The sequence below is a fragment of the Pongo pygmaeus genome, chromosome Y (genome assembly GCF_028885625.2).
Source record: "Pongo pygmaeus isolate AG05252 chromosome Y, NHGRI_mPonPyg2-v2.0_pri, whole genome shotgun sequence".
Taxonomy (NCBI): Eukaryota; Metazoa; Chordata; class Mammalia; order Primates; family Hominidae; genus Pongo; species Pongo pygmaeus.
The window spans coordinates 40,618,457-40,639,153 of NC_072397.2; the positions used below are offsets into that span (position 1 = coordinate 40,618,457).

Consider the following 20,697-nt stretch of genomic DNA (forward strand, 5'->3'; position numbering starts at 1 on the left):
CAGGCTCAGTGCAGAATACTTCAAATTTCTGGATTTGATCCAAATATAATTGTAGTCTCTTTAAATTGGCTCGAAGTTGAAGCTGCCTTTCAATATTCTATACTGTGACAAATTCACTTGGCTGATTTTATTGGTGTTATTGACTATCATTATCCAAAAAACAAATTGTTTGATTTTATAAAAATGAGGTCTTTGGTGGTTCCTTGCTTAACCAAAGATCAACCCATTCCTGAGGCTGTTACAGTGTTCACTGATGGCTCCAGTAATGGCAATGCTGGCTATATAGGTCCTATAGACAAACTTATTTCTACCTCTTATACTTATGCTCAAAAGGCAGAGTTAATTGCTGTGATTACTGCCTCAGAGGATTTTCCTAAAGCTTTAAATATTGTCTCAGATTCCACTTATGTTGTACATGCCACTAAAAATATAGAAACTGCTACTATCAAACATACTGATAATTCTGAATTGGCTTTTTTATTTTCAAGGTTACAAGAGGCGGTTCACAAATGTACACACCCTTTCTGTATTACACATATCAGTTCTCATACCAATTTACCAGGACCCATGTCTATTGGTAACCGTGAAGTCAACTGTTTGGTCTCTTTTACAACCCAAGAAGCTCAGGAGTTCCGTAATCTGACTCATGTCAATGCCGCTGAATTAAAAGATAAATTTGCTTTTACCTGGAAACAGGCTAAGTTTATTTTTCACAGCTGCCCTCATTGCCAGTTCTTTCTACTTCCAAATCAGGAACCTGCTGTTAATCCTAGAGGCCTAACTTCTAATGCTTTATAGCAAATGGATGTGACTCATGCTAGTTCCTTTGGCAGACTGTCATATGTGCATGTCTGTGTAGATACCTTCTCAGGTTTTATCTGGGCTACTTGCCAAACAGGGGAAGGCATGGCCCATGTTAAAAAAAATCTGTATTCTTGCTTTGCAGTTATGAGGCTTCCATATCAAATAAAGACAGATAATGCTCCTGAATATGTTAGCAGGGATTTTGATTCATTTATGCAACAATGGGGAATTTCCCATATTACTGGAATCCCTTGCAATCCTAAGGGAAAAGCTGTGGTGGAATTTGCCAATCACACTTTAAAAACCCAAATGTCCAAACAGTCTGAACAACCAAAACATGATTTAACTACTCCACCCTCCCAATTACATTTGGCATTGTTTAAGTTTTTTTCAGTCTTCCTAAAGATACTACTCTAACTGCCGCCGAATGCCATTATACAGGCAAAAAAATTTCCTTAAATGGAGGCAAGCCAGTGTTATGGAAAAACTCCCAAACCAATACCTGGGAACCTGGCACAATTATAACATGGGGAAGAGGATATGCTTGTGTTTCAGCAGGAGATCATCAATACCCTGTCTGGTTACCCACCAGAAGAATCAAGCTCTGGGTGAAGGCTGAACAGTGAAAATCACAGAGAAAAGACATCTGTGTCAAAGACTGCCTTCAGACATGGTGAGATCTGTATTGACTTCTCAGAAATAGGCACACCAAATCACAATGAGTGTAAATCAATCCTCCCTGATGGCAATGGAGACCCATGTAACTAATCACACTTCTCTTGATTACCTTTTTCTCCTTACAAACCTAAAAATCTCACCATTTCTATTAGCCTGAAAATAACGTCCCTCTGTTCTTCTCTTCCTCCTTCAGCACTAAATCTTGCTTACGCTAGGTTTTATTTAATGATTCTCTTCCTTATACTTTTTGTCTTGCCAGTTTCCTCTTACACTGATTTACTTGTTACGCATAATTATTCTTATTGGGCTTTTGTGCCTTTTCCTCCACTTATTCGACCTCTCAGCTGGATAGATGCTCCCACAGAAATCTACACTAATGATAGTGCGTGGGTGCCTGGAGACACAGATGACCATTGCCCTGCTCAACCAGGAGAAGGCACTGCATTTAATGTAACCATGGATTATAAATACCCACCTCTGTGCCTCGGACATGCACCTGATTGCATGCATCTAGAAACTCTATTCTGGGCTGCTTATCTTCTGGAAAGATCAGCTAAAGATAAAATGGGACGTTTGATCTCTGGCCTCTCCCTTTCTCCTTTAAAACAAATGAAAAGAGGAGTAATGGGAGATACCCCATACATTCAATATAAACCTGCAGGAAAACCATGCCCTAAAAATTTTGAGGGCCCATCTAAAACTTTAATTTGAGAAGACTGATAACTCACATGCGGTAATATTAAAAAATGACTCATATTGGTTTAGTAATAGACTGGGAAATAAAGGCCTTTTTTAAAAACTATTACTCCTCTGGAGGAAGGGAATGTCTGGAGGCTACTTATTTTATTTCTTATTAGAATGAGAATCATCACTCTACTTTACATAGGAGGATCAGCTCATTCTTTCCCTTAAAATGGGAAGATAAAAGCATTACCCTCCCCAGGCCTCATATGATACACCCCATTCTGAGCCCAGAACACCCAGAACTTTGGAAATTGGCTATTGCCATATCTGGACTGTGAGAATGGGAAAGGAAAACTATTCTGACTGTTGTTCCCACTACCATCCCACCCTCTCAGTATCAACGTACACCCAGACATTCTGCTTTACTTACCTCCAACCTGACTGTTCCCATATAGTGTTGTGTTAAGCCTTCTTACATACTGTTAGTAGGAAATATCAAAATTTGGACGAGTAATCAAACTGTCCAATGCATTAATTGTTATCTATACACTTGTATTAACTCCCATTTTGACTCCAGGGAAAGTGTAATTTTGGTTCAAGCTTGAGAAGGAATCTGGATTCTGGTAACTTTACTTAGACCTTGGGAATCCTCTCCCTCAATACATGTAATTAATGAAGTGCTACAGCGAATTCTAAAAACATCTAAGAGATTTGTTTTCATTTTAATCGCTGTTATCATGGGCCTAATTACAGTCACTACAATGGCCACCACTGCTGGAATGGCATTATACTGATCTATTCAAATGGCTCATTTTGTTAATGATTGGCAAACCAATTCCACCCAAATGTGGAATTCTCAACAACGGATTGATCAACAATTGGCAAATCAAAGTAATGATTTAAGACAGTCTGTTTGGAGACCGGGTAGTGAGTCTCGAGCATTGCATGCAAATGCAGTGCGATTGGAATACTTCGGATTCTGCATCACCCCGTATTTCTATAATGAGACTTATCATTCATGGGAAATGGTCAAAGGACACCTTCTGGGTAGGGAAGATAATTTATCATTGGACATAACTTTGATGTGCTTCCGTGTGAAGAGACCACCAAACAGACTTTTTGTGAGCAATAAATCATTTAATCACCTGGGTGCAGGCGGGCTGAGTCCGCAAAGAGAGTCAGCAAAGGGAGATGGGGTGGGGCCATTTTATAGGATTTCAGTAGGTAAAGGAAAAAGAGGGGTTTTTCTCTGGCGGTTAGGAATGGGGATCACAAGGTTCTCATGGGGGAGCTTTTGAGCCAGGATGAGCCAGGATGAGCCAGGAGAAGGAATTTCAAAAGACAATGTCATCAGTTAAGGCAGAACAGGCCATTTTCACTTCTTTTGTGGTGGAATGTCATCAGTTAAGGCAGGAACCGGCCATCTGGATGTGTATGTACAGGTCACAGGGGATATGATGGCTTAGCTTTGGCTCATAGGTCTGACATTCCAGTCTTCTTATATTAATAAGAAAAATAAAATGAAATAGTCGTAAGGTGTTGGGATGGTGAAAATTTTTGGGGGGTGTACGGAGAGATAATTGGTGATGCTTCTCAGGGCTGCTTCGAGCATTAGTAGGGGTGGCATGGGAACCTAGAATGGGAAAGAGTAAGTTGAAGGAAGACTTTGTGGTAAGGGGTGATATTGTGGGGTTGTTAGAAGAAGCATTTGTCATTTAGAATTATTGGTGATGGCCTGGATACAGTTTTGTATGAATTGAAAAATTAAATGGGAAAAGAGAAGGAGAAAAACGGGTATTAAGGGACTAAGAATTGGGAGGACCTAGGACATCTAATTAGAGAGTGCCTAAGGAGGTTCAGCATAGCCTTGCCAGAGTGGCGGTTTGGGGATAGCACTAGGAGATATCAGCTGTGCTGGCTTGGAGAAACAGTGTAAACTGGCAGTGTAAACATGAGCAGGGCATGTATAAGTAGTTGAGAACGGTGAATAGGAGTATGACTAGGCAGAAGACAGTAGGGATGACAAGTTTCTTGGAGCAAAGTCCAAGTTGGTCTGGTGTCTGGAATGAGACTGGGGCCTAATAAAAAGGAGCTTAATTGGGCCGTACCTTGTAGCATTCCGAGGACAGGCCCGAATTCTGCGAAGTGAAAGTGGTAAAAGTATTGTCCAGTCCTTTTTAAATTGGTGGCTGAGATTTGTAGGTGTGTTTTTAAAAGACTTTTAGTCTGTTCTACTTTTCCTGATGACAGAGGACCATAAGGGTTATAAAGGTTTCACTGAATACTAACAGACCAAAAAAGTGCTTGGCTGATTTGACTGATAAAGGCTGATCTGTTATCAGGCTGTATAGAGGTGGGAACGCTAAACTGAGGAATTATGTCTGACAGAAGGGAAGAAATGACTGTGGTGACCTTCTCAGAACCTGTAGGAAAGGCCTGTACCTATGCAGTGAAAGTGTCTACCTAGACTAAGAGGTATTTTAGTTATCTGACTTGGGGTATGTTGAGTAAAGCTAATTTGCCAGTCCTGGTTTGGGGCAAATCTTTGAACTTGATGTGTAGGGAAGGCAGTGGCCCTGAATAATCCCTGAGGAGTAGTAGAATAGCAGATGGTACACTGAGAAGTTATTTCCTTGAGGATAGATTTCCATGATGGAAAGAAAATGAGAGGTTCTAAGAGGTGGGCTAGTGGCTTGTACTATAGAATAGCCTGCCTTTGCTGGTGTGTGGTGATTAGGCCTGGTGGAACTGCCATCAATAAATCAAGCATGATCAGGGTGAGGATAGAAGGAAATATGGGGAAATGGGGTGAATGTCAGGTGGATCAGAGAGATACAGTCATGGGGGTCATGTGTGGTATCAGGAATAATACAGGAGGCCGGATTGAAATCCGGGCCAGGACCAATGGTAATTGTGGGACTTAACAAAGAGTGAGCACAGCTGAAAGAGCCAGGGAGCAGAAAGTATATGTATCAGGTATGAGGAAGAAAATAGATTTTGGAAGTTATGGGAAATGCAGAGACTGAGTTGAGCATAGTTTATGATTTTCAGGGCCTGTAAAATTATTAAAGCAGTGGCAGCCACTGCACACAGACGTGAGGGCTAGGCTAAAACAGTAAGGTCAAGTTGTTTGGACAGAAAGGCTACAGGGTGCAGTCCTGGTTCCTGTGTAAGAATTCTGACCACAGTAACCATGCCTAGGAAGGAAAAGAGTTGCTGTTTTGTAAGGGATTGAGGTTTGGGAAATTAGTTGGGCATGATCAGAAGGGAGAGCACATACGTTTTTATGAGAATTATGCCGAGATAGGTAACAGATGTGGATGAAATTTGGGCTTGACTGAAGTAATGGGGGCTATCTGTGAAGCCTTCTGGCAGTACAGCCCAGGTAATTTGCTGAGCCTAAAGGGTTTCAGGGTCAGTCTAAGTGAAAGCGAAGACAGGCTGGGATGAGGGTGGCAAAGGAGTAGTAAAGAAAGCATGATTGAGATCTAGAACAGAATAATGGGTTGTAGAGGGAGGTATTGAGGATAGGAGAGTATATGGATTTGGCACCATGGGGTGAGTAGGCAAAACAATTTTGTTGATAAGGTGCAGATCCTGAACTAATCTGTAAGACTTGACCAGTTTTTCGACAGGTAAAATGGGGGAATTGTAAGGAGAATTTATATGTTTTAGAAGCCCATGCTGTAGCAGGAGAGTGATAACAGGCTTTAATCCTTTTAAAGTGTGCGGTGGGATGAGATATTGGCATTGATCAGGTTAAGGGTGATTAGGTTTTAATGGGATGATAAGGGGTGCATGATCGGTTACTAAGGAGGGAGTAGAGGTGTCATACTTGTGGGTTAATGTGGGGAGATACAAGGGGAATATGGGAAGGAGGCTTTGAGGCTGGGGGAAAAGGCAGCAATGAGGTGTGGCTGTAGCCTAGGAATAGTCAGGGAAGCAGATAATTTAGCTAAAATATCTCAGCCTAGTAAGGGAACTGGGCCGGTGGCGATAACTAAAAAAGAGTGCATAAAAGGGTATTGTCTAAGTTGGCACCAGAGTTGGGGAGTTTTAAGAGGTTTTGAAGCCTGGTTGTCAATACCCACAACAGTTATGGAGGCAAGGGAAACACGCTCTTGAAAAGAAGGTAATGTGGAGTGGGTAGCCTCCATACTGACTAAGAAGGGGACAGACTTACCCTCCACTGTGAGAGTTTCCTAGAGCATCTGTGATGGTCCTGTAGGCTTCTTAGCCAATCGGGCAGTGTCAATCTTCAGCTGCTAAGCTGAGAACATCTGAGAAGGAGTCGCTCAGAGAAACTTGGACCAGAGTTCCAGGGGCTCTGGGAGTGGTAGCCAAGTGAGTTGAACAGTCCGATTTCCAGTGGGGTAACACACAGGTGGGAGGAGGCTTTGGAGGAATCCTGGGCTGCAGGCATTCCTTGGTCTGGTGGTCAGATTTCTGGCATCTGTAGCAAGCTTCTGGGGGGAGGAGGTTCTGGAGGAATTCCTGGCCACTGTGATTCAGGCATTTGGAAATCCTTGTATGCTGGAGATGTGGCTGGGGTTTGTCTCATAGTGGAGGCAAGGAATTGCAACTATTTTCTATTCTTGTACACCTTGAACGTGAGGTTAATTAAGTCCTGTTGTGGGGTTTGTGGGCCAGAATTTAATTTTTGGAGTTTTATTTGATGTCGGAAGCAGATTGTGTAATAAAATGTATATTGAGAATAAGTCTTTTGACCTTTGAGTGTCTAGGGCTGTAATGTATCTCAGGGTTGCTGCCAAATGAACCATGAACTGGGCTGGGTTTTATATTTGAAAAAGAGTCTAAATGCTATCTGATTTCGGAGAGGTCAGATAAAGAAAAAGGAGCATTAACCTTGACTATGCCTTTAGCTCCAGCCACATTTTAAGAGCAAATTGCTGGGCAGGTGGGGGAGGGCTACTCACGGAATGAAACTGTAAACAAGACCGGGTGTGAGAAGGGAGGTAATAAAAAGATTATAGGGTGAAGGAGCAGAGGTTGAGGAAGAATTGGCACCTAGCTCGGCCTGGTGAGGAGCAGCCTGGGGAGGAGGGGAGAGGTCAGATTGGTCTGTAGAAAAGGAAGATTAGGAAGACTCAGTGACACTTGGGGTTGGGACTGAAAGGACTTGCTGGAGGGAAAGAAGAAAGATTTGGGACAAGTTGGACTGGACACAGAGACTAGTGAGGGACCGATGTGTAAAAGAATGCCTGGATGTCAGGCACCTCAGACCGTTTGCCCATTTTACATGAAGAATTATTTAGATCTTGCAGGATGGAAAAATTGAAAGTGCCATTTTCTGGCTATTTGGAACCATGGTAGAGTTTGTATTGGGGTCAAACGGCATTGCAGAAGAAAATAAGACACTTAGATTTTATGTCAGGTGAGATTTGAAGAGGTTTTAAGTTCTTAAGAACACAAGTTAAGGGAGAAGAAGGAGGAATGGAGGGTAGAAAGTTGCCCATAGTGAAGGAGGCAAGCCCATAGAAAAGAGAGATTAGAGACATGGAGGGAAGGGGTTAGGGGGTTCTTACCCTCCAGAAAAGTGGGAAAGGGGTCAGGGCACACAGATATGAGGTCAGGGTGTGGAAATAAATTATTGGGTCACAGAGATATATGAGGTTGGGGTGTGGAAATAAGGGATTGGGGTGCAGAGATATAAGAGATTGGGGTGCAGAAAAAAGGGATTGGGGCACAGAGATATGAGGTTGGGACACGGAAATAAGGGATCAGGGCACAGAGATATAAAGAGTTGTGGTACTTGTCCCTCCCCCAGAAAAGTGGGACTTGTAACCAAGGGTGAAGGAGAAGGGGTGGGAGCTTTCTTGCCCCCTAGAAAGGCGAGGAATGGGTAGAGACATGGAGAGAAGGGGTTGGGGTACTTGCCCTTCCCCAAGAAAAATGGGACTTGCTGCTAAGGGTGAAGGACCAAGACAGGCAGCCTTGCGTGGTCTGACAACTCTGAAACCTGGGTGAATAATCAGAGAGGCATCCCTGCAATGATTAAATACCAAGGGAAGGCTGCCTTCCCTAGCCTGTGACTGGTGCCAGAGTTTTGGGTCCAAAGATAAAACATGTCTCCTTTATCTCTATGAGAAAATGAAAAGAATTGAAATTAAGAGAAGGGAGAGATTGAAGAGTGGCATCAAGATTGAAAGGAGAAAGAGGTTGAGGGAAAGTGAGGGAGGTTGGAGAAGAGAGTAAAAAGAAGACACTTACCAGATTTGAAATTGTTGAGATATTTCTTGGGCTGGTCGGTCTGAGGACCTGAGGTCATAGGTGGAGCTTTCTCATGGAGCAAAGAGCAGGAGGACAGGGGATTGATCTCCCAAGGGAGGTCTCCCGATCCAAGTCTTGGCACTAAATTTCATGCACGTCCATGTGAAGAGACCACCAATCAGGCTTTGTGTGAGCAATAAAGCTTTTAATCACCTGGGTGCAGGTGGGCTGAGTCCGAAAAGAGAGTCAGTGAAGGGAGATGCGGTGGGGCTGTTTTATATGATTTGAGTAGGGAAAGGAAAAAGGGGGGTTGTTTTCTGGCGGGCAGGAGTGGGGGTCACAAGATACTCAGTGAGGGAGCTTTTGAGCCAGAATGAGCTAGGAGAAGGAATTTCACAAGACAATGTCATCAGTTAAGGCAGGAACCAGCCATCTGGATGTGTACATGCAGGTCACAGGGGATATGAGGGCTTAGTTTGGGCTCAGAGGCCTGACAATAACTTAATTAAGGAAACACATTTTTGAAGGCCCTCAAGCTCACTTATCCATTGTGCCTGAAGCTGAGGTGTTACATCAGGTGGCAGAAAATATTTATGGATTAAACCCCACGACTTGGATTAAGTCTACTGGGGGCCCCACTGTAGTAAATTTTGTAATTATGTTTCTCTGTTTAATTGGCTTGTTTTTAGCATGCCAGGCTAGTCAAATAATCCTGTGTCAAAATCAAGAGAATGAACAAGACTTCATCACCATGACACATTTATATAAAAAGAAAGGGGGAGATATGCTGTGGAGAGTCAGGTACCCCAAATGGAGTGACCGGCTGAAGTCATGGCAGAAGAACATAAATTGTGAAGATTTCATGGACATTTATTAGTTCCCCAAATTAATGCTTTTGTAATTTCTTATACCTGTCTACTGCAATCTCTAAATATAAATTGTAAAGATTTCATGGACACTTATCACTTCCCCAATCAATATCCTTGTGATTTCCTTGCCTGTCTTTACTTTAATCTCTTCATCCTGTCAGCTGAGGAGGATGTATATCACCTCAGGACCCTGTAATAATTGCATTAACAGCACAAGTTGTACAGCATGTGTGTTTGAGCAATATGAAATTTGGGCACCTTGAAAAAAAGAACAGGGTAAGAGGAATGTTCAGTGAGCTGGACAGAACAGAGCCTTATTTCTCTTCTTTCAAAGGCAAATGAGAGAAATATCACTGAATTCTTTTTCTCAGCAAGGAATATCCCCAAGAAAGAGAATGTAAACCAGGGTTGGGGATCTCGGTCATCTCTTATGGTCAAGACTGCAGGATGAAATAGACCCCAGTCTCCCATAGTGCTCCCAGGCTTATTAGGAAGAGGAAATTCCTACCTAATAAATTTTGGTCAGACCGGTTAATCTCAAAACCCTGTCTCCTGATAAGATGTTATCAATGACAATGGTGCCCAAAACTTCATTAGCCATTTAAATTTTGCCCCAGTCCTGTGGTCCTGTGATCTCACCCTGCCTCCACTTGCCTTGTGATATTCTGTTACCTTGTAAAGTACTTGGTGTCAGTGACCAACACCTATTCGCACACTCACTCCCCTTTTGAAACTCCCTAATAAAAACTTGCTGGCTTTTGTGGCTTGTGGAACATCATGGAACCTACCAACATGTGATGTCTCCCCGGGATGACCAGATTTAAAATTTCTCTCTTTTGTACTCTGTCCCTTTATTTCTCAAGCTGGCTGATGCTTAGGGAAAATAGAAAAGAACCTAAGTGAATATTGAGGCAGATTCCTTGATATGAAGTGATCTTGAATCTCTGATATACAAGGCTGATGTTGACATAGTATTCTCAACAAAATAGTGGTTTATTGCATGGTCTCAAGCTCTATCAAGGTTTAAATTGTGTCTGGCATGTTGGCTCACATTTGTAATCCCAGCACTTTGGGAGGCCAAGGAAGGAGAATTGCTTGAGCTCAGAATTTTGAGACCAGTCTGAGCAACATAACAAGACACCATCTCTACAAAAAAATTTAAAAATTAGTTGGGCATGGTGACATGTATCTGTAGTCCTAGCTACTGAGGAGGCTGAGACAGAAGGATCACCTGATCCCAGGAGTTTGAGGTTGTGATGAGCTGTGATCACGCCACAGCACTCCATCCAGGGTAACAGAGCAAGACCCTGCCTCAAAAAAAAAAAAAAAGAAAAAAAAAATCTTTACCAGCTCTAGGACCTAACACAATTTGTTTGAGTTTTGCAGGCCTCATCCAAAGACAATAATTGGACTTATCTTATTGGTTATGACAACTAAATAAAAAATAATACATGAAAAGTGCTTAAAATAGTTCCTGGCATTTAGTAAGAGCTTTGTGAGTATTAACCGTTTTTAGTAGCATCAGCATCTTTATTGCCACTGTTTAGTGGGTAATACGTACCAGACATGTTTAAGCACATATATATAGTACGTGCATTATTAGCCCATTGAACTTCACTTTGTTTGTTTGTTTTTCTGGGGTGGTTCTTGTTTTTTGAGATGGAGTCTCACTCTGTCACTCAGACAGGAGTGCAATGGTGTGATCTCAGCTCACTGCAACCCAGGTTCAAGAAATTTTCCTGGTTCAGCCTCCCAAGTAGCTTGGACTACAGGTTTGTGCCAACACACCTGGCTAATTTTTGTATTTTTAGTAGAGACAGGGTTTCACCATGTTGAATAGGTTGATCTTTAACTTCTGACCTCAAGTGATCAGCCCACCTCGACCTCCCAAAGTGCTGGCATTACAGGATTGAGCCATTGTACCTGGCTGAACTACACTTTGAAGTAGAGGTTAACCCTTTGCTTCAGTTGAGGAAATTAAAAATGGGAGAGTTTAGTAACCTACACAAAGTTAAACCTGCAAGTAATTGGAGTCAAAATGTAGACAAGGGTTTTTTGTTTATTTTTTGTTTTGGAGACAGGACCTTGCCATGTTGCCCAGGCTGGAGTGCAGTGGTGCAATCACAGCTCCCTTTAGCTTCAACCTCCTGGGCTCAAGCAATCCTCCTCCCTCAGCCTTCTGAGTAGCTGGGATGAGAAGTATGCACCACCACACCTGGCTAATTTTTTTATTTTTTATTTTTTATAGAGAGAGGGTTTCACTATGTTGTTGTGGCTGGTCTAGAACTCCTGGGTTCAAGTGAATCTGCCACCCGCCTTGGCCTCCCAAAGTGCTGGTATTACAGGCATGAGCCAGTGTTCTGGCCTGGAATCGAGTTTTCCTAACTCTGGAGTTATGTTGTTATTGCCCTCTACTACTGTCCATAGTAACAGGCATATTAATGAATACTTCCCACTTGCTGAGTAGGGTGCTGAGCACTTTACATGTCTTATTTCATTTGATGTTCACAATAATCCTATGAGGTAGTTTCTCTTGTTATTCCCATTTTAGAGATGAGGTAACCAAGGTTCAGAGCAGTTAAGCCGCCTCTACAGATTTATACAGTAAAGAAAGCCAGCATTTAAATCCAGGCCTGTATGACTCTAAAGTCTGTTCTATTGAGTTTGGCTGGCAAACAGGTAAGCACGATGCTCCTAGGAGAATAGTAGCAGTGATTGGTGATCCATGACATCTAGGATCCACTGAAACTCAGGGCTACAGTTCACCTAATCAGCCCTATTTTCTGAGCTATCGTTAGGGACAATTTTCACTTTCTCTAACACTTCATTTCCTTGCAGCTTCTGAAAGCTGCTGATTTGCTCAGATTAAGACCAGCTTCTGTGCGTTTCACATCTCAGATTGTTGTGTACATGCTCAAGTGTATGGAGGAATCATAAACATTCCAGAAGGAGACCCTGGCATACTATGCAAAGTTTTTGCCACATTGTTGTGGGAGGCATCTGTCTCTCTTGACCAAACACTTGAGGTTATGTGACTGCAAGATTCCAAATGTGCATTTCAACACCAGGTCGTGACGGGCAACTTGTTTTGTGATGAATAGCACTATAAGTAGAATATATAAAATAGACAAGGGATTCTTAGCCAGGGATGCAGGGCGGGGCTTCTGAGGCTCTGGGAACATTCTGCATGTGTGTGTGTATTTTCCTGGAGAGAGGGCTCCTAATTTTTATAATATTCTCAAAGGACTTCATGACTCAAAAAAATAATTAAAAAGCCATTGTTCTCTGGCCAAGTGCAGTGGCTCATGCCTGTAATCCCAACACTTTGGGAGTCCAAGAAGGGCCATTCACCTGAGACCAGACTGGCCAAAATAGTGAAACCCCATTTCTACTAAAATTACAATTTGCTAGGTGTGGTGGTGCCTGCCTGTAATCCCAGCTACTCGCGGGGAGAGGCAGGAGAATAGCTGGAACTCGGGAGGTGGAGGTTGCAGTGAGCAGAGTTCAAGGCTCCCATCTGCTTTTGCAGAATCAGAAAATGTGATCGCTGCAAGGGTTGAGGGGAGGGTGCAGAGGACTGAAGGGGGAGGGCCAAAGGCTGAAGGGACAATAGCTCACCCTGGACTGTTTCCAGATTTGGTGAAGATGACTCAGGAAACAAGTCGACACTGAAAATGTCACAGAATTCAGTGTTATTGCTTCTTTGAAAGGTGGGCAGTTCGTGTTTTTTCCTTAACAGTCATTCATATACTTCTAGAAAGGGCCATTTAGTTTCATACAATTTACATATACCTGGTTTCCCGGCATCTGGAGAGATTCAGGACAGTTCTTGTTAATGAGAAATCCCAGGGTGGAGCTACAATGCATTCTCCATTGTGAACCCTAATCACTTGAGACAGGTCTCAGTGAATTTATAAAGTATATTTGGCCAAGTTTGAGGACACACACCTGTGACACAGCTTCAGGAGGTTCTGAGGACGTGGCCTAATGTCATCAGAACAGTTTGGTTTCATACATTCTTTGAACACAGCAGACATCAATCAATGTGTGCAAGATTAACATTGGTTCAGTCTGCAAAGGCAGGAAAACTTGAAGCAAAAGCCGGAATTCTCAAAGCGAGGAGGGGACTTCCGGGTCATAGGTAGTTGAGAAACAAATGTTTTCAATGACAAAAATACTTATGATTGACTGCAGAACTGGAGGCAAAATCTTCATATTTGTATTATTTCTCCTTGTTCATACTACAATTGTTGGAGGGATTTCAAAAGGCTCAGGTGCACATTGCACATACGGAAGATTCGTATCACAGCTGAGCAACCTCAAGATTAAGAAACCTTAATCTTTTAAAAGTAGGTTACAGGAAAACCTGTCCAACATTTGCCTCACAGAGAAAAACTGTCTTTTTTATATTGGTTGAGTAATTTATCTGCCATTCACCTGAAAAGAAAAAGATTACTACCCTTTTCCCAGGCTATTTCCGTACAAAAATCTGCAAAAAATAACCTGGAAAGGGAGAGATATGTGACATAAAAATTAACAAAACAATAAACTCTGAAAGACTTTTGGAGAATTACATCTCAGCAGTGTGCATCCTTTCCATTTAATAATACGGTAAGCAATCTTCTGATGTAAAAGATCCATTGAAGATTTTTGACATGTAGACTAACATTGGTTGTTTTGTGTTGTGAGATTGTTAAAGATTGTAAGAGACAGGAATAAATACAATTACCACGGCCTTTAGGGACATTAGAGGAATGGAAGTTGTTTGATTTTTTCTTTTTCCTTTTTTTTCTTTTTTTTTGAGATGGAGTTTCTCTGTCTCCCAGGCTTGAGTGCAATGGCGTGATCTCAAATCACTGTAACTTCTGCCTTCCAGGTTCAATTGATTCTCCTGCATCATAGCTGAGACTACAGGCTCCTGCCCCCCAGCCCAGCTAATTTTTGTTTTTTTAGTAAAGACAGAGTTTCACCATATTGGTGAGCCTGGTCTCAAACTCCTGATATCAGGTGATCCACCCATGCTGGCCTCCCAAAATGCTAGGATTACTGGCATAAACCACTGCATCAGTTACCAGAAATGAAAGTTCTATGTGTGAAATTATGACAGGTGAGAGGAAATGAAAATAAAACACAATTGAACATATTTAGAACACAGTGAAATTAGTTGGCTTATTGGAAATTGTTAAGTGACTACCAATATAAACAGCATATTTATTCTGAATGAATTGCAAAGTTACATTTGAGAGATAAACTCATTATTTCTACAACACAGAAACATAAACTGCATTTCCGTATGCCAACAATAAATTTGAGAGTAAATTAAGAAAAGAATTGTTTGCAACAACATTGAAATAATATAATGCTTAGCAATAAATTTAATAAGGAGGTACAAAACATGTATGATGAGAACTACTAGATAATAATATTTATGAAATAAACTAAAAAATACTTAGCTAAGTGGCAAGGAATTCTATGTTCATGGACTGGAAGACTTAATAAAGTTAAAAGGTCAATATTAGCCAAACTAGTGTACAGAGGTACTGTAATCCCAATTTTTAGTTTTTTCCACGTTTTCTTCTGCAAAAAAGAATAGCCGATTTTAAAATTCATATGAAATTTGAAGGTGATCTGAATATCCAAAATAATCATGAAAAAAAGAAAAAAGATAGGTGGCTCACATTTTAAACTTCAGAACATAAAATGCTGCTACAATTAAAAGTTTGATACTGGCATAAAAGCAACGATAGAGAGAAAATTAATAAAATAGATAACTTTGAAAAAAATACCTTGCATAAACTGTTGATTCTCTTTTGATAAGGGTACCTAAACCATTATGTAAAGGAAATGACAGTTTGTTCAACAAGTGATGCTAGGAAAACAAGTCCAAATTTAAACCAGTAAGTTTAAATCTGTATCACATTCCATGTAAAAAATTAAACAAAAATCAATTCAAAACATAAAAATGACTGTTAAAACTTTAGTGTTTTCTGATAGTTGTTTTTATTTATGTGGGGTCAGTACTACCATGAACAACTTTATACACACAATTTATAAAATTTAGAAGGGATAGATGCATTCCTAGACACAAACACACCCTTCGAAAACTAAGCTAGGAAGATATTGATTTCCTAAACAGACCAATAACGAGTTCTGAAATTGAATCAGTAATACATAGCTTGTAAGTCAAAAAGAGCGCTGGACCTTGTGAATTTACAGCCAAATTCTACCAAATGTTCAAAGAAGAGCTGGTACAATTCCTACAGAAACTGTCCCCAAAAAATGAGGAGAATTCCCCCCCCCCTCCACAACTCATTCTATGAGGCCAGCATTATCTTGACACAAAAACCTGGCAGAGACACAAGAAGTGTAGAAAACTTTAGGCTAACGTTCTTGATGAACATCAACATAAAAGTTCTGAATAAAATATTTGTAAACCGAATCTAGCAGCACATCAAACAGATAGTCATCATGGTCAAGTAGGCTGCCTCCTTAAGATGCAAGGTTGGTTCAGCATATGCAAATCAGTCAATGTAATTCATCACATAGAATTAAAAAGAAAACACGATTATCTCAATAGATGCAGAAAATAATAACAGCCGTCTATAACAAACCCACACCCAACATTCTGCTGAATGGGCAAAAGTTGGGAGCATTCGCTTTGAAAACCAGTACAAGGCAAGAATGCCCTCTCTCACCATTTCTATTCAACATAGTATTGGAAGTCCTGACCAGAACAATCAGGCAACAGAAAAAAAATAAAGAGCATCCAAATAGGAAAAGAGAAAATCAAACTATCTCTGTTTGCAGATAATATGATTATATATCTAGAAAACCCTGTAGTTACAACTCTAAAACTTCTTTAGTCAGTGAACAACTTCAGCAAAGTTTCAAGATACAAAATGAGTGTGCAATAATATATAGCATTTCTCTCTACCAAAGATAGCAACACGTTAGCCAAATCAGAAAGGCCATCCCATTCACAATTGCCACAAAAATGATAAAATATCAAGGAATACAACTAACCAGGGAGGTGAAAGACCTCTACAATGAGAATTGCAAAACACTGTTTGGAGAAATCAGAGAAGACACAAACAAATGGAAAAGCAGCCCATGCTAATGGATAGGAAGATCCAATATGACTAAAATGGCTATACTGGAAAAAGCAATTTATAGATTCAATGCTATTCCTTTCAAATTACCAATGAAATTATTTACAGAGCTAGACAAAACTATTTTAAAGTTCATATAAAACCAAAAGGCCAGGAGTGGTGGCTCACACCTGTAATCCCAACATTTTGGGAGGCTGAGACAGGCAGATCGTGAGGTGAAACCCCTTCTCTACTAAAAATACAAAAAATTACCAGGTATAGTGGTGGGCACCTGTATTCCCAGTGACTCGGGAGGCTGAGGCAAGAGAATGGCATGAAACAAGGAGGTGGAGCTTGCAGTGAGCCGAGATTCTGCAACTCCACTCCAGCCCGGGTGACAGAGTAAGACTCTATGAAAAAAGAAAAAAAAAAAGCACAAATAGATGAGGCAATTTTAAGCAAAGAGAGCAAAGCTGGAGGAATCACGTTACCTGACTTCAAACTATTCTACAAGGCCACAGTAACCAAAACAGCATGATATTGATACAAATACAGGTATATAGAGAAATGGAACAGAATAGAGAACCCCGAAATAAGGCTGCACATCTGTGACCATGTGATAATAAACAAAGCTGAAAAAAACAAGCAATAAGAAAAGGTTTCTTATTCAATAAATTGTGCTTGGATAACTGGTTAGCCATATGTGGAAGACTGAAGCTAGATCCCTTCTTTACAGTATATATAATAAATAAATAAATAAGTTCAAGATTGATTGAAAACTTAAATATAAAACCAAAAAGTATAAAACCCTAGAGGACAATCCAGACAAAACAATCCTGGACATAGGAATGTGCAAAGATTTCATGACAAAAACACCAAAAGCAATGGTAAGAAAAACAAACATTGACAAGTAAGATCTAACTAAACTAAAGAGCATTTGCACAGCAGAAAATAAAACTATCAACGGAGTAAACAGAGAACCTAGTGAGTGGAAGAAAACATTTGGAAGTTATGCATCTGAAAAAGATGGAAATTTAGCAAAATTCCATCCCTACAAATAGTACAAAAATTTGCTGGCCTTGGTGGTATGTGCCAACAGTCCCAGGCACAGGGGAGGTCCATGTGAATCAGAAGGTTCACTTGAGCCTGGGGAGACTGAGGCAGCCCTGAGTCATGACTGCATTGCTGTGCACTCCAGCCTGGGTGAAAAAAGACTCCATCTCAAAAAAAATAAAAATGCAATGCTGATACATGCTACAACATGGATGAAATTTGAAGACATTATACTATGTAAAACAAGCCAAATATAAAAGATAAATATTTAACGTCAAATTTTCTATGTAGGGGAATGTCATATGAGGCTGGCCCATTCTGAGAAGGAGAAGATTGTTGGGTTGTTAGAATACTGATAGCTCATGTTTACAAACCGGGTCATGGTTGGCAAAGCAGGAAGGCAAATTCTGCTGTGGTACCCATCCACCTGAATTGATTGTTCTGAGCCCTGGAGCTGTTATCTGGTACCTTCCAAGGCTGAAGGTCTGTTCAGACATAATTCTATGCCTCACCTGGGGAGCAGAATGTTGCATGGGGTATAAGGAGCAGCAGTGATGACCAGAAATAGCTCTGAGTCTTCCAAATCTGGCTGCCAGTTACTGTCTTCACAGATCTCCACACAGGAGATTAACCAAAAGGTTTTAATCGGGTCACACTCTGTTTCCTCTGGTGCAGGGCAGAAACTTGCTGTTGCCAACAACGGCCAACATTGAAATTAGGTGAGTGGAAGAACAGAGGGTTCTCTAAACCAGCCCAGAGATGGCTGAGAAAGGCCCCCTGCACAGACACCGCCATGGCAACCCAAAAGGGCTCTGTCCCATATATTAACACACACATAGATACTGACACAGAGGTAGATATTTGTTCTATTCCTTCTATTTCTCTGAATAAGTCTAATACAAACTATAACTAGCAAAAGACTGCATAAATTATCAAAATCATACTAACAAGAAAAGTCGAAAATCAGATGGCTTCACTGATGAACTCTTTTAAACATTAGAAGATGTAAATTCAATTTATCTGACTCTAACAATTGCAATTAGTCAAGGCAATCAATATACCACCTCAACAGAATGAATTTTAGAAAAAAAAAGATCATCTCAATTGATGGAGAAAAAATTTGAAATAATCCAAAACATTTTTATAAGAGCACCTAGTAAACTAGATATAGACTAAAACTTCCTCAACATAAAAAAAAGGTACCTACAAAAAACTCAAAACTACCACTACATGCAATGGTGAAAGACTAAAAACTTTCTCCTTAAGATCAGGAACAAGACAAGGATAATTGCTTTCATCACTTCTGATCAAAATTGCAATACAAATCAGGTCAGAATTATTGAGCAATACAAGAAAAGAAACATTCGAATTGGAAAAGAAATAAGCTTATTTCTACATATAGATGTTATAATTTTATATATATAATTAAAATCCTAAGTAATAATAAAACTGTTAACACTAATAATCAAATTCTGCAAAGTTGTAGAATAAAAGATCAATATATACACATTAATGTAACAGAATTAAGGGTCAGGAAATATATCCATAAGTGTAATTTTTTTTTTTTTTTTTTGAGATGGAGTCTTGCTCTGTCGCCCACGCTGGAGTGCAGTGGTGCGATCTCGGCTCATTGCAAACTCAGCATCCTGGGTTCACATCATTCTTTTGCCTCAGCCTCCCTAGTAGCTGGGGCTACAGGCGCCTGCCACCACGCCTGGCTAATTTTTTGTGTTTTTAGTGGAGACGGGGTTTCACCGTGTTAGCCAGGATGGTCTCGATCTCCTGACCTTGTTATCCGCCTGCCTCAGCCCTCCAAAGTGCTGGGGTTACAGGCAGGAGCCACCGCGCCAGTCCCCATACACGTAATTTTTTAAACATGGACTTGGCAAAGCTTCAGGAATTATTGGAAACCATTTAGTTCGTGTATTTGCCCTGTGTGTGTGTGTTTGTTTGTTTTTTTTTTTTTTTTTTTGAGACGGAGTTTTGCTCTCCTTGTCCAGTCTGGAGTGCAATGGCGCGATATCCGCTCACCGCAACCTCCACCTTCCGGGTTCAAGTGATGCTCCTGCCTCAGTCTCCCAAGTAGCTGGGATTACAGGTATGCACCACCACGCACGGCTCATTTTGTATTTTTAGTAGAGACAGGGTTTCACCATGTTGGTTAGGCTGGTCTGAACTCCCGACCTCAGGTGGTGTGGATGCCTCGCCCTCCCAAAGTGCTGGGATTATAGGCATGAGACACCATGCCCAGCCAACTCTAACCAATTCTAGAACTTGGCTTGCCTTCTTATGTACCTTATAAAAGCCTTTCCTGCATGTTTCTCGGGTGGACTACAAATCATGGCTGGGTGCTTTCCATTTCACTGATCACTGTTTGCTCAAATAAACTGGTTAACATTTTAACATGGACTCTCTTTATTTTTATTTTATTATTATTATTATTATATTATTATTATTATTATTTTGAAACAGAGTCTCGCTCTGTTGCCCAGGCTGGAGTGCAGTGGCGCGATCTCGGCTCACTGCAAGCTTCGCCTCCAGGGTTCACGCCATTCTCCTGCCTCAGCCTCCCGAGTAGCTGGGACTACAGGCCCCAAAGTGCTTGGATTACAGGCGTGAGCCACCGCGCCCTGCTCAACTCCCTTTAATTTTTAACAAGAGAGAATGGAGACCCCTGGGGCCACAGCTCCTCCAACGCACACTGCCAGTCATGTTTCTGCCCTTATGACCCACTGGCATCCCTGAACAATCTGAAGAGTACTCGGAGTTGTGGGCGCACAACGGAACGCTGCACAGGGAGAGGACAGGACTGCACTAGGTGGGACTCGGGGATCCCCACTGCAGGCCCAGCCACCATCTTGTCGCCACAGGAGACTGACCGCCAAGCTGCACGGGAGACTGGGAGCTGACTGTGGAGAGGCCAGTCCTGCCGGTTTCACAGCCTGCTCTCTTCTCTCGGGATGCCGAACCCCCGTACTCACCATTTCACAGCTTGCAGGATGCCCTGGTATCTTAGCTATGCATCAGCAAGTACCTGCAGATTACAGGGCTATTAACAGAGACTGTGAGGAAGTCGCCTGGAGCTCCCAACCTGGAGAAGGCGGAAGAGGAGAGACGGTTCCCAAGTTCCGGCGCAAGGGAGAGAAAAAGTTCCCGCCAAATGCTGGAAGCCACGCCCTCCCTTCCTCTACAACTGCATGCCTGATGGGGCGGTTCCCACGCCACTGCCACTGATTGGATAAAGTTCCAGGGCCCACCCACTCCCGCTCCTCCCCCCACTCTTGCCCCTC

At 41.5% G+C, this 20,697-nt stretch overlaps 1 pseudogene; it reads left to right on the forward strand.

The window, feature by feature from the left end:
• The first annotated feature begins 5,511 nt into the window (after positions 1–5,511).
• LOC129025790 (adenylate kinase isoenzyme 6-like) overlaps positions 5,512–20,697 on the forward strand; it is a 29,578-nt pseudogene continuing 14,392 nt past the window's right edge.